This window comes from Taurulus bubalis (genome assembly GCF_910589615.1).
Source record: "Taurulus bubalis genome assembly, chromosome: 11".
NCBI lineage: Eukaryota > Metazoa > Chordata > Actinopteri > Perciformes > Cottidae > Taurulus > Taurulus bubalis.
The window spans coordinates 13,776,408-13,792,092 of NC_136599.1; the positions used below are offsets into that span (position 1 = coordinate 13,776,408).

The window sequence follows — 15,685 nt, forward strand, 5'->3', positions numbered from 1 at the left end:
TCTCGGAGCAAAACAAAAGCCTGATTGGGGAGGTTTTAAGTTGGATGTTTCCTCCATCTTGGTATGTCCTAATAACTAAGTTTATAGTCTCACCCGTGGTGCAAAAGCGGAGCAGGGCAGCGGAACTTTCAGGGGACCTTTTCTTGCGCCGGAGTAACCGCTGCTTTTAGCCCAGGAGGTGTTATCTGCCATCGGCTTCGTTGCTCTCTGTCCCGGCTGCGGAAGTGGAGAGCATGGTGTAACTTTTCCGCTCCAGTCGAACCTAAGCGGCCGGTGTGAGAGAGGAGCCGTTTCATGGTGCCGGAGAGGGGATGCGAGCCTCTCCTCAGTCTCGGATAGCGGAGCGGCTATGAGGAGAGAGGATCACCTGCTGAGCTAACAGAACAAGACCCCACCACACCAACAGGTATTGATCAGTGCCTCGACACCTGCACACAACAGCCTGGTGTAGCCCGCGGGTTTAATGCGCTTTCTGTAAACTGTTCGCGTGAGACAAAGTAAATTAGTGGCACACCTGCCACGCATGATTAATATGCTTTACAGCAGTCTACTCAATATCTCGTCTTTGAAAACCAGTTACGCACAGAATGGATTACACTTCATCCGCTCCATTTTCTGGAATATACAAGGAATTGTTTTTATGAAGGCATGAGAGTTATGCAAAAAGATTGCCTCGTGGTAATATCCCATCAGCCTACTCTTGCATGGTTTGAGTTTTATTATGGCGGTGGTGATTTTATGGCAAAGACAAATGATTGCGGTTGTTTCAGGTGTTGCTCTCTCTCTCTCTCTCTCTCTCTCTCTCTCTCTCTCTCTCTCTCTCTCTCTCTCTCTCTCTTCTCTCTCTCTCTCTCTCTCGCGCGCAAAAAGGGAGCACGTAGGTCTTAGCTGTGCGTATCCGGGCATATGGTACCGGGTGCAGTGAGCTGTTTGCAGAGCTTCAGCAGGGGCAAACAGCTGCTTGCCTCATTTTGACTATAATTCTATGAGCTGTGCTGTGTCCACATGTACTAAAGGATAAGTATGACGTTGCCATATTTCACGTTAAAAGAACATATAAGGAACCGTAACGTTTCCTAACTTGTTGTTACACTCAACAGTGGTTTGTATAGTCTTTACATGACAGGAACATACTGCATGTAAACATTACAATTGTGAAGTGTGTGTGGAGCAGAAACTCATCACCCTGAGAGCAGTGGTGGGCGTCTTCTGCAGCAGCACCATGGATCACCTGATGTACTGTAGATGGTGATTCATAAGATGACCTTTATTGGCGACAGTGCACACATAGTGCATCCTTTTGGTTGCAGGGTCGAGGTGGTGAGTTACTCTAGATATGTTCAAATATACTGTTAGATGTAACATGGTGCAACATATACTCTTATGATGGTGTGTATGATATCTTATCCGATTATTTTTTGTAAGTTTTCCAACGAATGTCAAGCAACACGAGCAGTCAGTGCACTTTCCCAAGCCCCGGAGTTTATAGCAACACAACACAACTACTACTATATATGAACATATGTATATGAATTATAGTGCATTACTTGTTGTGGGTATAGCGAAGAACAGTGTATATGAACAGCCTGCATGGCAACATTAGTGTATCCTGATCATGTTATTATCTGACTATTTCTGGCCTTTTAATGACATTGACTTGTTGACAAGGTGATTTGGTTTAAACAAAGATGGCCATCCCAACTGTGCACATCTTTTTGACATGCTCCAGCTCCATCTGTCTCTGTCTCTTACTCTCCCCCTCTTTTCATGAGCCTCGGCAAAGAACATACAAGAGACGAGGTTGAGAAGTGGAGTGAGGGAGCGAGTTACAAAATGGGGAGGAAGAGAACTGACAGTGAGACATGATTGACAGGAGAGTAGAGATGCAGGGAGATAGCAGGTAGAGGGGGGACCAAGATAAGGTGCTGAGGTTTATGTGGAAAATAGAGGAATGCATTAAAAGAAACAAATGCATGTGCGGTAACTTGCGTCATGGTTCTCAAATGTATTTTTAATATGGCCACAGGCTGTTGAATATCATCATGAAATGTTAAAACATCACCAGTTTATTCAATAAACGCTTGTTTTTTCCTACTCACATTACTAATCACAGGTATAGGCTGTGACAATGAGAGAATACATGGAAAGTTATGGAGAGAATGAAAGGAAATATAGAAAAACAAGGATAGAGGGAAGGACGACTGGAAATTACTGATCAGGAGATAACCGTATTTAGACTTTTATTTTGGAATAAAGGTTAACATTTTTACATGCATTTATATCTTCTTTTTTTAACTAAAATAACATGAGCGATGGAGATGATTACGTGGTAAAGAAGAACTACCTCGGTCAAGATTTGGTTTTGGGTGAATCTTTGCTTTTTATATTCATTTTTTGCTGTTTTATGCCTTTAGTGATTACTGAAAATTTGACAAAAATAAGGGCGAGAGATGCAACAAAGGTAATAGTGGGCGTCTTAAACCCTGTGCCACAGGGAGGCCCTAGTTTTGGGAAAACTAATGGCTGTATGTGAAGAGCAATGCAGAGTCCACAGGACTTGTGTAAATTGGACAATTTTACCCTGCCTCCTTATGGCAACATGACCAACAGCACACACAATTATCGTCAAAATACAGCAAGCAAGCTTTAATGTTTCCATAATCCACAATTTCCTTATGTCGCATGTGCACTTTAAATGCCTACATGCCTCTCTCACTTCCTTTATCCTTCTCTTCTACCAAGACACCCTCTGGGTCATGGGAATACAAAGCTGCTGTCCAGAGAGACAGAGAGAAAGAGAGACAGACACAGACAAGGAAAGCAACCAGGAAGAAATACAAAAGTATATGTGTAAAATGTTTTTATTTGCCACCCCCTGTAGCTGTGCATCATAAGAAAATAATAGGAGATGATTCAAAAAAGAAAGAACAAGAATGAAAAGCAGGAGTAAGCAAGACAGAGACCTAAACAGAGAGAGAGAGAGAGAGAGAGAGAGAGAGAGAGAGAGAGAGAGAGAGAGAGAGAGAGAGAGAGAGAGAGAGAGAGGGGAGGGGAAATGAAAGAAAGCTACAGGGGATAAATAAAAATAAATAAAAAGCATGTGTCCTACAAAAGGTGTTCTGTGTTTCATTGGTCATCTTCAGTAGCTGTGTGTGGTGTTGCCGAGGCCCAGGGGGGACGAGTAGCCACTCTAAATGTGTGTAACCCACATAAAGAAATTGTTTCTGGGAGATCGGGCCTCGTAAATTCATTCCTAGCCGCCAGCCCTGTTCTTATCCCACCTCCCAAAGGTGAGCTATCACATCCAAACATATATTTTTTAGATTCTTTCCCTCCACACACACACACACACACACACACACACACACACACACACACACACACACACACACACACACACACACACACACACACACACATCCAGACACCTTCCCTCTCTCCCACAGACACACATCTTTGAGCAAACCCTCCCTTTATCTGCATGCAATTTATGCTCAGGATGCACACAGACATATACACAAACATATGTATTTTTGACATACTTTTTCTGTTGCAGAAAATACACATTCACACAAACACATTGCTTTTCTCCCAAACGGCTTTTCTCCCAAACGCCGTGTGTGGGACAGTAGCGGTGACAGCTACAACAGCATCAGTACCTGCTGTGGAACAGAACAGCGTCAGAGAGAAACGGCAGCAGATGCTGCGCTCACAGCTCCAGGATTACCTTAGCCTGAACAAACTCCATTACTGCCTCTATTACTCTGGTATACAGAGCCCGGGAAAAAGCACTTTGCAGAACCACTGTTTACCCAGCACCTCTGTACCCCACACTCTGATTCCCTTGACTACAGAGCAAAACAAAAGTGGAGACCAGAAGGAGAGAAGAGAGAAGTTGCATTGGGGGAAAACATCAAGCCTTTCTTTCAGTCTTGGTCACAGCCAGGGCAGTGTGCAGAGCTGAAACAGTTTTGTTGTTTAATTCAGTGGTCAAATGAGAGGAAATGAATTAATCGATTAGTTGATTATCAGAAAATGAATGATAGTACTTTTGCTAACCGAATGAACCAACGCTGCCACATTAAACATTTAAGCTTTAAGCAGTGCAAACAAGGCAGTCAACATAAGAGGCAAAAGGACACAATAAGACACTAAGACCGAACAAGGATGAATGCTGTGTTAAGAGTCAGTGTTTAAAATGTACAGTATAGGTCATTGATAATTAAAAAAACTCTTTACGGTTCTTTAATTACGGTTCTTGCTTCTCAAATATGAGGAGCTGCTGTTTTCCACTAATTTAATATTGTTGTGTTTTGGACAATTTGTTGTACATCGACATTTGTTGACTAAATTATTAATCCAGAATAAAAATAAATCATAGTTGCAGCCCTAGATAAATTATTTATGTTATTCTTCAAATCAAAATATATATATATATATGCATATATATATGCATATATATATATATATATATATATATACATACATATATATATGTATGTATATATGTATATGTATATATATGTATATATATACATATACATATATACATACATATATATATATATATATATATATATATATATATATATATATATATATATATATATATATATTTGGCATATACTGCATATTCACTTGACCTTGTTTGTTTTTTTATTTGACGGTTGGAAAAAAAAGTGTGTCAACTTGTAGAACTCGTCCAACACTTTTGATAACTGAGTAATCGGTTGGGTCGTTTACAAGCAAAGATGGCAAAACTAATCTGGTTACATAGTCTTAAATATGAGGATTTGCTTTATTTCATTGAGTATTGTATTAAATAACACATGTTTAAATAACACATGTTTTCCAGTTACAGAAATATTGTATTAATTTGTTTGGGATATCTAACTATTTTACTAGAAAACACTTTTAAAATATCATGTTGAACTCTTATTCTTTAATTACTATTTGTCATTATTTTATACATTTTGTAGGCAAAAATATAATAATCAACACAAAATAATAAGAAATTGGTTTACGATAATAGTAATAATTTGCTGCAAAGAAAAAGACAGTAGACAGAAGAATACTGTGGCAGTGCTTTCCTTCTTTGACTAATGATGGTATGTAATAGGACAACGGTGACCAACGCTCTCTCTCTCTCTCTCTCTCTCTCTCTCTCTCTCTGTGTGTGTGTGTGTGTGTGTGTGTGTGTGTGTGTGTGTGTGTGTGTGTGTGTCTGTTTCGTGTATACATGAGTGTTTTCCAAAGCTATTGATGTGATTGCACGACTAACAATACAATGCTGAATATAATGTGTGAGGCAGTGTAAGTGGATGAGCAGAAGGTTAATAAGGGAGAGAATGAGAGAGAGCATTATAGTGAGTGTGCGAAAATGCATCGTATGCGTGTGCTTAAGTCTGCGGTGAGTGATGATCTGCCATATATTTGAGTTGAAAGCCATCCATCATCCTCATCAGTGACTCTGGGGTCCTGTCATTACATGTTTCCCTTCATTTGCACTGCTAATGGCCATCTCTCTTGACCAAACTCTCTGTGCTGTCTCACTGCCAGTCTCTCACGTCCAAAAATAGAGTTCGACATTTTGATTGATTCGTTCAGTTCAGGTAAAAAAATGCATTTGTTACTAACTATAACATTTGTTGACTTTTCTCCGAAGCTAAGTGTGTACATCAGTAAGTGAAGGCATTACTTATTTTCTTTCAATCAGATTTTCACCAGGAACTAAGGTACTGCATCTGGGTTCTCTCGCTCACCAGCGAGGGGAGCTCCACTGCTAACGCTACTGATTCAGTCAGTGATGTAGTGAAGACCTCTGTTGTCAATTTTGATTTATAGGCTTGGCTATTATCAAAAAGTGCATTTCTGCTAAAGCAGCTTATATGACTGTGAAATACTGTTGTCATATTTTTGTGCCTTATTTTATATATTTTCTCATACAAGTCTCAAATAAGCGGATTATTAAAAGCAAAAAAGTGAGTATAAAGTTTTATAATAATGTAATGGTGATTGCCTTGAAAGCACTTTTCACACATTTCAATGTTGCAGAACTGTAAAACCTGCAGCGTCATTGAGGCATATGTGACAATAGTTCAGAAACATTAGATTGCAGTGGATGTTGTGGTACCATGGTGACTAAATTATTGGTGAGCAGGTGAACAACTACAGTTGCTTTTGTAGCAGCAAACTGGACGGTGACACGTTGCAACTTATTAAGAAAGCTATGTGATTTTCTGATTTTGGTGCAGCTGTAGCTTCTGCTAATTACCGCAGTGACAGGAGTCTCCACCAGTGTGTGGGCTGCAGATGTGGTATCACTTTCAGCAGCGGTAATAAACCGACCAGCACAGACACTGTAGCTTTGTAGCGTCACGACTGACTCATTATGGCTGATGGCAATGAGGAGCCATTAACCAGAAGTCAGAGCTACGCCACACATACAACCCTCTGGCTTTGGCAGCTTTCTTCATTAACAACAACACTACACAACAATCACTGTGGTCATTAGGACAGAATAGTTAGTCCCGGCTTTGTGTGTGTGAGAGATCTCTGCTCTCCTGAGGAGTGTTTGTGTGAGTATAGTCTTGGTCAATCCTTCGGCGAAGGTGAAAGAAAGATTGGGAACAAATGACGTCCCAAAAGGTTGTGACATGGACACCACAGAGACACTCACAGTCAGTGATGAACTGAGCTGCTGTTGACAGAGTATAATAAGAGTCTTAAACTCACTCAGTCATTTTAATAATTTCTCCTCTTTTTTTGCCTGTTTTCAGCTCAGGGCCTATCCTACTGGCTGTCTGTGTTTGTCTGTGTATGCCCTTTTATCTTGTAGTCTTTCATTATGCTCTTATAAGTGGAACCACTAGCTTTATGACGGCCTCATTAGGTTGTTAGGCAAGCCCACAGCACATGCAATTATATCAAATTATGCAATTATGAATTCAGTATGAAGCTTTATATGCTGTAGATTGGTATGTTCATGCTGGAGCACAAACACAGACGTTATAACTTCAGTTTTGGGGGCTGGTTGTGTGTTGGTGTGGTTTAGCTGGTCTCTTGCTTGAATCCCACTAATGGCAGAGCTGAAGAAGTGGATGGAGAAATGAATAAATATACATTTCAATCCTTTTTTGTCCATGTATCAACCAGTGACTGGTGATGATTATTTACCTGGATGGGGCTACGACACACAAGCAATGTTGTGGTTTAGCTTGGGGCAGAGAGACAACTGCAGAAGACTACATTTACTCAAAAAAACAAACCACATTACATGCAACAGCTTATCTTACATACAAATTAAACTTTCATTTTTATAAGTCTTCATAAACATATATTGTGCTTGATGCTTAAAGTCCTACTGCTTCTGTTATTGCAATTTCAATGTGCAGTAGCATTGAAACAATTGCAACAGCCTACAGTTTAGCCTACCATGCTATCTTGCCATTGACAGATGGCTGGACCAGTGGAGCTGGAAATGGATGATATCGTATTAATAGCTACACATTGGTAAATGCTGCTCCTTTCTAGTCTTCCGACCACTCGAAACACTGTACACTACATGTCAACATTCACCCATTCACACACACATTCCTACACCGATGGCGGAAGCTGTGATGCAAGATGTCACCCAATGAGCTAAACTCTTGGATATTGACACACAGTGATGGCACAGCCCTTGGGAGCAATTTCTACAGACAGACTGTAGAGGCTGAGGATTGAACCGCTGATCTTCCCATTGGATCCTATGGAAGCTGTTGACACTGAATAAGCTTAGTGGCTGGTGTGCCGCTGCATGTGCGCCCTCCACCAGCCAGCCGTCACTGGTATCAACACAACATCATGCACAACATCATGCACAACATCATGCACTTTAGTCCCTTCAAGTCGCTTCAACCGTAAATGACACAGTCTGCCCAGTAACAGCGAACACCTTGTTAAGAAGCTCAAGAGCATAGGTCCTGTTCTCCTAATCTGTACACTTCAACCTTCCAACACAGCCAGAGCATTTCTGTTTTCCTACAAGACATGTTTCACACCAGCACTCCAATAGATGAGATATAAAAAAAAAAACAGTGGAAGAGGGGAATGAGCTACAGTTGGTGCGTTTTGGTGGGACATGTTTCTCTACAGATCCTATTGAGGAGAGCAGGCGAGACTTGCTCAGCTCCCAGTGTGTGTGCGAGACTGGGCTGACAGTAATACAAGCAGTATCTGGCACCCCCTCCCAGGGATCACATCCTTAAGAAGGGTTCTCTTACTAATCCCCTCCTAATATGACTAATATTATGACACTGCCATTAGCTAGAGCACTCTAAAGACTCACACAGGGTGAAAACTACAGCCATGCAGATGTGCATGAACACAGACCTGGTGTTTGGGTCGGTTTTAATATGCAACGTTTAATACAAATAAATATTGTTTGAATGCTGTTTATAACTGAACACAACATGTATGTGGATTTTACATTTGCTATTAGTTAATTAGTATCGTATAGTTATTTTAAATATTCAGTGCTGGTTTGGTCTTTTCAGGAGAAAAACATTTGGTGGACAGATAATGATGCACAATATTTTTTTGCCAGCAGCCACAGTTGTTCATTACAGAGATGTGTTGCTTAGCTGGATTTAGTGATAACCCCCAAGGCTGAAAAGACAAAGATATGTGTCAGTGCCGCCAGAAAACAGGACTTAATGAACAAATGACGTGAGGAAAAAGCAAAAGTGACTACAAAAAGATGATATACTTTGAGGAAAGGAACATAAGCAGTTTCTGTTGAGCACCAAATATCATCTTGCAATAAAAAGAGAATTTGACTCATACCACTTGAAGATAATTTATAATCATACAATTTTTTGTGTACAATTAAAGTGACAAAGTCAGTAGATAACACACCATTCTCTCAGTTTGCGTCAGGATAAGACTCAGGCTCTGTGGGAGCGGCAGAGAGAGGCTCTGAATACAGAACAAAAATTCAAATTTTAAAGCCATGAATTGCCAAAAGACTGCTTTCAATTTGATTGAATCCAACTTTATTAGCATTCCGCCTGCCTTTATGTGATGAGGCTAAGCCGGCCTTGTGTCCTCCCCCGGACTGCAGCTGTGGCAGAAAAGGGCACAAATAGGAGCTTTATTTGTGATGCTGATGGCTTTAGGGCTTTTGGTCACAAGGAATTACATTGTCAATTATTTTCAGTCAATATGTTTTCTGCTCTTATCTAGAAAAGAAATGATTTGGCTTTAACGTATGAAGAATGCCTGCACTATTATGTGAAAATTAGACAGCAGCAGGTTCAAAGTATAGCCATGATAGTGATGCATCTGTAGATAGCAATGTTGGTCTGTTGGTCCAACACAGACAAAACATGACACGATGCAACACTAAGTTGGTGAACATGGAAAACATTATGCCTGCTAAACATCAGCATGTAAGCATTGTTGTTGTTACTATGGTGGCATTAGGATTTAGCTACTTTTGTACTTTATAATAGATGACTCTAAAGTACATTATATATATACTTTATAGTCTTAGTCTTGTTTAAAGATTCCTGATTTAATTATGACTCTGCAAGTTGATGTTTTTTTTTTTACTGAGCAACACAAAATACTGTGTTTCCTGAGTTTACTGTACATAAAACTCAGGAACTAGTTGAAATTATGAGAATGGAGTGTTACATGTCATCACGAACATGCAGCGTGATCAATGAGACATCAGGTAATATTATAATTTAACCATCTGTATTTGTGCACCGTAGGAATTAGTGACAGACTGAGCTGTGAGTCTTTTTGATATTGTTTGTTTAGAGGTAGGAATATTCTACACAATCTGCATACTCCTGACTATACTGATGAGGTTCTAAAAGGACATCCTAAACCCCCTTTCTGAGTATTGCTGTCGTGTGTCATCCAGACTGTACCTTGTGCAGTAGGGAGCTGTCGGTGGTGCCGACCAGAGCAGAGGGAGTCAATGAGGGAGCTGTCCGTGGTGCTGCAGGAACAAACACCAGGATCCAAACATGTTAGCAGTGGTAGGTGTAGCCCACTTGGTGTGCTTGACATACATTCTTCAGATCACAATAATTTCTTACTAATGTTGTCACTGCAGTGAAGCATGGTGCAGAGAAAATATATCTGACATGTAGTTGTTTGTCTATAGGGACAAAGAAGAGATGGGAGGGCAATGGGTCGCTGCAAAGGAACTGCTACCAAAAAAAAAAAAAAAAAGTCATTGTAAAAAGTGAGCACATGGAGGATTCACAAAAGATGGAGATTCGTGAAATGAGCTTTGTTTGCCTTCGTTTTAAGTTTCATGCAGTATGTTATTTGTAGAATGCATGAGATTTTAATAGTTTTTGGGGGAACACAGTGTCTCCTTGTGTCACCCTAATTCAATTCAGACTTTAAAGCCTCCTGTTTTAATATTAAACGACCCCTCTCCAACTTTCACTGCGTGAATGTGCGTTTGCTAGTGTACGTGAGTGTGTATGTGCATCTATACGCATGCATGTGTGAACTTGCACCTCATTAATAGATAATAACCCCCAGCGGGACAGACCTGTGCTAATGCACTTGTTGTCCATCTCTCTTTTTCTTGTCTCTCCATGTCCATTTTACCCAAATCAACCACAGCTCCAATGGACTTCAGAAAACTGTGACGGCTGAAATGGGAGTTGGGGAAAGGGTTGATATGAGGATCCTGTGTGTGCGTACGTGTGTGGGTCTGTGCTTGTGTGTGTGTGTGTGTGTGTGTGTGTGTGTATGTGTGTGTGTGCAGGGTAAGCCTAAGGGGTAAGCTTTTAGAGGTCTGAGCAGAAGGGTGTGAGTGAGAAGGAGAGGACAGATTTGAGCAGTTATCTCTCCCAGCAGGCCTCCTGTCCTGCCTGCCCACATACCCACAAACACACACACACACACATCCACCACTCCCATCTGTAATCATGTTTTGCATGGCTCTCTCACACACATACACAGTCCAGTCCGAATGCACTATCACAAACAGCTCGAACAGAACGCCGATGTGGACGGGGTCTGGCCGCTCTGTATTTTTTGTACAGAAACAGTGAAATATCTCCACTGTACCTCCTATTGCTCACCAGAAACCTGCCCTGAGCTTGAAGCAGAGAGAACATTGCCCGGGATTGTGGGGTTGATGCTATTTTTACAGCCAGTGGGATGAGGGATGTGCTGAAAGAAAGCTCTGCTCTCTTCCCTTCCCAGAAACTTTAATTAGAATGGCTGCAGTTCTTGCTGTCTCACCTGTCTCTTTGTTACCACAAAATTAATGCATGTTAGGGAGATACACATAAATGGATAAATGGATGGATAAATTGAGTGAGAATACAATTTGCAGTTGCTTTGTTTCTTGCAAAGGCAGATTTGCACAGGGAGTCAGCGACTATGTGTGCATGTGTGTATGTGTGTGTGCTCATGTGCATGGCACAGAGCGTTGCCGTTGGAGTGGAAATCAATGCAGGGAATATAGTGGCAATTACTACAGCAGCCTGAAAGTGAACCTAGTGGAACAAACTAACTAATACATGAATAAATAAGCACAGTGAAATGGAGATGTGTATCTGTATATGTGTGTGTGTGTGTGTGTGTGTGTGTGTGTGTGTGTGTGTGTGTGTGTGTGTGTGTGTGTGTGTGTGTGTGTGTGTGTGTGTGTGTGTGCAGACTGGCCTGTAGATCTTGGATGGTCCTTTACTGTGCCAGCCAATTAACGAAGTGTGTAAACCGAGCTCATTAAAGAAACACAGCATGGCCACACACACTTTACATCAACACACACACACACTCACGCACACACACACACACACACACACACACACACACACACACACACACACACACACACACACACACACACACACACACACACACACACACAGTCTCAGTGTCAAGCCAGACTCTCCTATTTCAAGCATATAAAGGAAGTGAAAAAGTGAAAACTTTTTTTCTCCCTCAACACAGGTCTACTACAAAGTGTCTTCTTGTTTGTGGTTGCTACTATGTGTATGTCCTTTTGTGTGTCAGTGTGTGCATGTCTGTGTGAGTCTGTTTGGACATGCTGTAAACGATTGATTTAGAGTTTGTTGCTTTGAACCACCTGCCAAGTGATGCCTCACTAACCTTCTGTGTTCAGAGAACAAAAGCTTTTCAAGGTTCCCACCTACGAACCATTCCTCTCGCTTTCTCTGTCTGCCTTTCAGCTTCTTTTCTTGCCTTACACTCATCTATTTCAATCTGGGTGCTCCCTTTCTCAGACTCGGCCTCTGTGTTTTCAAGTGGCAGCGGAGAGCAGCACAAATATAAGCTCTTCATTTGCTTAACTACATTATTATGTTGAGTCATGGTGATGCTGTTTGTTGGTATCGTGAGTGAGGGCTCGGTGTCTGTATCTCTGAAACTTCTCTGCTCAATGCGATCGTGAAAAATAAGCAGCCAGAGGACTTAAATGAAAATATTTTCTCTTACTGTGCTTAATAACCATGATTCATGGAACTTTGTGGACTATTATTAAACACTCAAATGGGTCAGGGTGTTGAAAGACGTGCCTGTCTCTTGTTTCCTGCACTGCACATGTCTTCATTTAAATCAACTCAATTTACTTTAATTCAGTAAAAATTGATTTACTCACATGAATGTTAATGCAGAGTGTTTCCAAGATTCAAAATGAGATCGCAATGAACCATAGCAATTTTCCTAATCTAGCCATCTGTTATTCTTTTGAGTCAGTCAAGTGAAAAATACGACATATTTGCAGTTCATGGCTCCTCTCTGCTTCATATCATTGTCAATTGAATACCTTTGGGGTATTGATTTTTGATCAGAACGAATATATAAGATATCTGTTTCAGCTCTAGACACTTGCAATACATTTGTCTTTTTGTGTGTGATAACAGCGTTATCTAAATTTAAAGATTTGTTTTGTTCCGACAACAACCCAACACATGTAATGTAAAGCATTTAGATTCAGATAGATACAAAGAACTAAAAAATTAATATAGAACACAAATGCATCATTTAGTTAAACCTTTTACAAAGTGAGAGTCTGGCCAAAGAGTCTGGCTTGAAAGTGAGACTATGTGTGTGTGTGTGTGTGTGTGTGTGTGTGTGTGTGTGTGTATATGTGTGTGTGTGTATGTGTGTGTGTGTGTGTGTGTGTGTGTGTGTGTGTGTGTGTGTGTGTGTGTGTGTGTGTGCGTGTGGGTGTGTGCGGATGTTGGTTGAATGGGGGCATAGTGTGGGTCTGTGTGCATGTTTTATTTTTTTGTGTTGAAAGGCTGATAATGTGCTGAGCGGCGGATTTGGAGGATAGGGAAATTAATCTGCTGGGTCCAAAATGTGTCACAAATTCTTGTTGGTTATGCAATCTAGTGCAGCCAGTTATACCTTTGATGCAAAATACTGTATAACCCTCTTGATTACGCTGTAAAACTAAAACAAGCATTTGTTTGATTTTCTTCAGCCTCATTTTGGAGCTAAGACACCTCTCACTGCATTCAGAGGAATAAAACAATTCTGCAGCACACATTTACAACAAAGACGTGGACAGCCAACCCGAAAAGCTAAATCCTCATCCAACAGATGAGAGATTTAAGTACAAGCCACACGCTATATTGCTGAAGGGGAATCTAAGAATTGTGTCATTTTGAAAAGCCTGACTGCAAACTGGTAATCAAAGACCAAAGAGCAAAGCCTCCCCCGAGGCAAACATTCATGTATTCACATACACTTATGCAGCAGTATAGCCTGCGGGCCACCCATGGCTCTAACTGTGCCCAACACACAGCAGGACTGATGAGGGCACTACAGAAGATGATGTGTTCAAACCGTTTCTTTAAGAGATGGAGGTTCAAATAGGCTGCATGCCCTGCCTGCGCTTATGCGCTTTGTCCATCTATCCATCCATCCGTCCATTTCCAGTTCACTTTCCGTTGAACCCTGTGCAATATGACAGTAGGAGTTGCCAGATTGGAGGGCTGCAGGCCTTGGTGCGATGCCAGTAAAGCCAGGTGGTGGGAATCTGTTGGAGATTAAACTGCTTGGTGACCAGCTACCCGGCTCACCCTGGCCCTAACAGACGTGGCACCTCTGGCTGATTGACCCATGTGGCAGGTGTCGTGGGTACGGGTGGCAGGTCAAAGCCTGCCCTTATCTCCCTTTTCCCAGCTGGGGAGAGCTGTGAATGTGGGCGGTCGTTTGGTGATAATCATGATTAACACTTGCCATCATGTCACATTAAAGCAACCTTACTAGTCTAGAAGTTTTATTGCAATCCTATTGAAAGACTTGAGGATATTGGACAATTTGGTTAGATGAGGAGTTTGGTGCTATTATCATGTCTATCCAGTAAATATGAAGCTACAGCAAGCAGGAAATCAGCTTAGTTTAGCACAAAGATTATAAAACAGGAAAGCTAGCACAAGGATAACAAAATTAGCATGCAGCCCCTCTAAAGGTCTCTAATTCATAAGTGTAACAATGGCATGTTGTAGTATATGAGGGGGGTTGTTTGCCCAACTATTTCTTGGCTGGATCCAGTAACTTTGTGGACTCTGCTGCTACCTCACAGTAATTACAATCAGCTTAAGCTTCACATTTAAAGGACGGATATGAGAGAGCTTCTTCTTCTGGTATCAAATCACATCTAACTCTCGGAAAGAAAGCAAATAAGTACATGCCCAAATATGTTGAACAATTATTTTTAACACTGGCATTGGATGTATTGACAGCAAAATATTGAGCGAATTTGTTCATTGCTGGATATTACTTACATTATTATTACTACTCCCAGCGGGGACTGGAAAAAAACGCTTCTGCCTCACAATAAGCTCTCTTCCTCCTGCTGCAGCTTCCAACTGCAGGTCGGAGGCGGCGGGGAAGCCGGATCTGGGTTGGCTGTTTGCTGCTATAGGCCCCGCTTGAGTCTGAGCTAAAGGAGTTTATGGGGAACCCGCATGATTTCATCTGATTTTGTGCGGGATCCAAACCGGTGGCACCACTTATAGTTAATATAGAGGCATCAGTATTAAATTGAGACGTTTTACTTTTGACATTTAATAAAACATATTTTCACTGTGATGCTGTATTAATGATGCAATCACATGATGTGGTGAGAATGTGGTTCAAACAGGGCCTAAAGTAAGGCCACCTATTCAAGGCCCTGAGGAACGTATTCTATGTTTATGAATATAAATGTAATCCACAAGTACACAGAATACATGAATATAGTTATGCTCGATCACACCATTTCAAGCTTTTGCTAATATTGTGTCATGAGCACAACATTCTATTGAGAAAAAAGGGAATCTAAATGAGTGATCTTGAAAAGAAAGTCTTTGTAGCTAATAGGTTTTTATTCAAGGTCTATCAATTTGTCCCAGTGTTCTCTCTCTCTCTCTCTCTCTCTCTCTCTCTCTCTCTCTCTCTCTCTCTCTCTCTCTCTCTCTCAGTCACTGGGGGGTTGTAGACCTTTACCTGCTCTGGTCTGGCTGTGTTAAAGGTCAGATATGAAAGGATTCCACACACTGGTCTCAGATGTCAACACAGCCTGCCTCCCACAGCCTGGATTAAGAGGCGAGAAGATGATGGCTGCCAGGAAGTCATTTGTCCTCCAGCCTGTCAGTAACAGTCTGTATCTCTGTCAGGGGTGGAGTGTGTGTGTGTTGGAGAGAGAGAG

The 15,685-nt window shown here is 41.3% G+C and overlaps 1 protein-coding gene across 1 annotated transcript in view; it reads left to right on the forward strand.

The window, feature by feature from the left end:
- Nucleotides 1-354: 354 nt before the first annotated feature.
- Nucleotides 355-15,685, forward strand: part of LOC306743301 (chemokine-like protein TAFA-2) — a gene marked incomplete at its 3' end in the record, with an annotated part of 68,947 nt that continues 53,616 nt past the window's right edge. Inside the window, exon 1 of the mRNA XM_079225805.1 lies at nt 355-406. The remainder of the gene's footprint in view (nt 407-15,685) is intronic.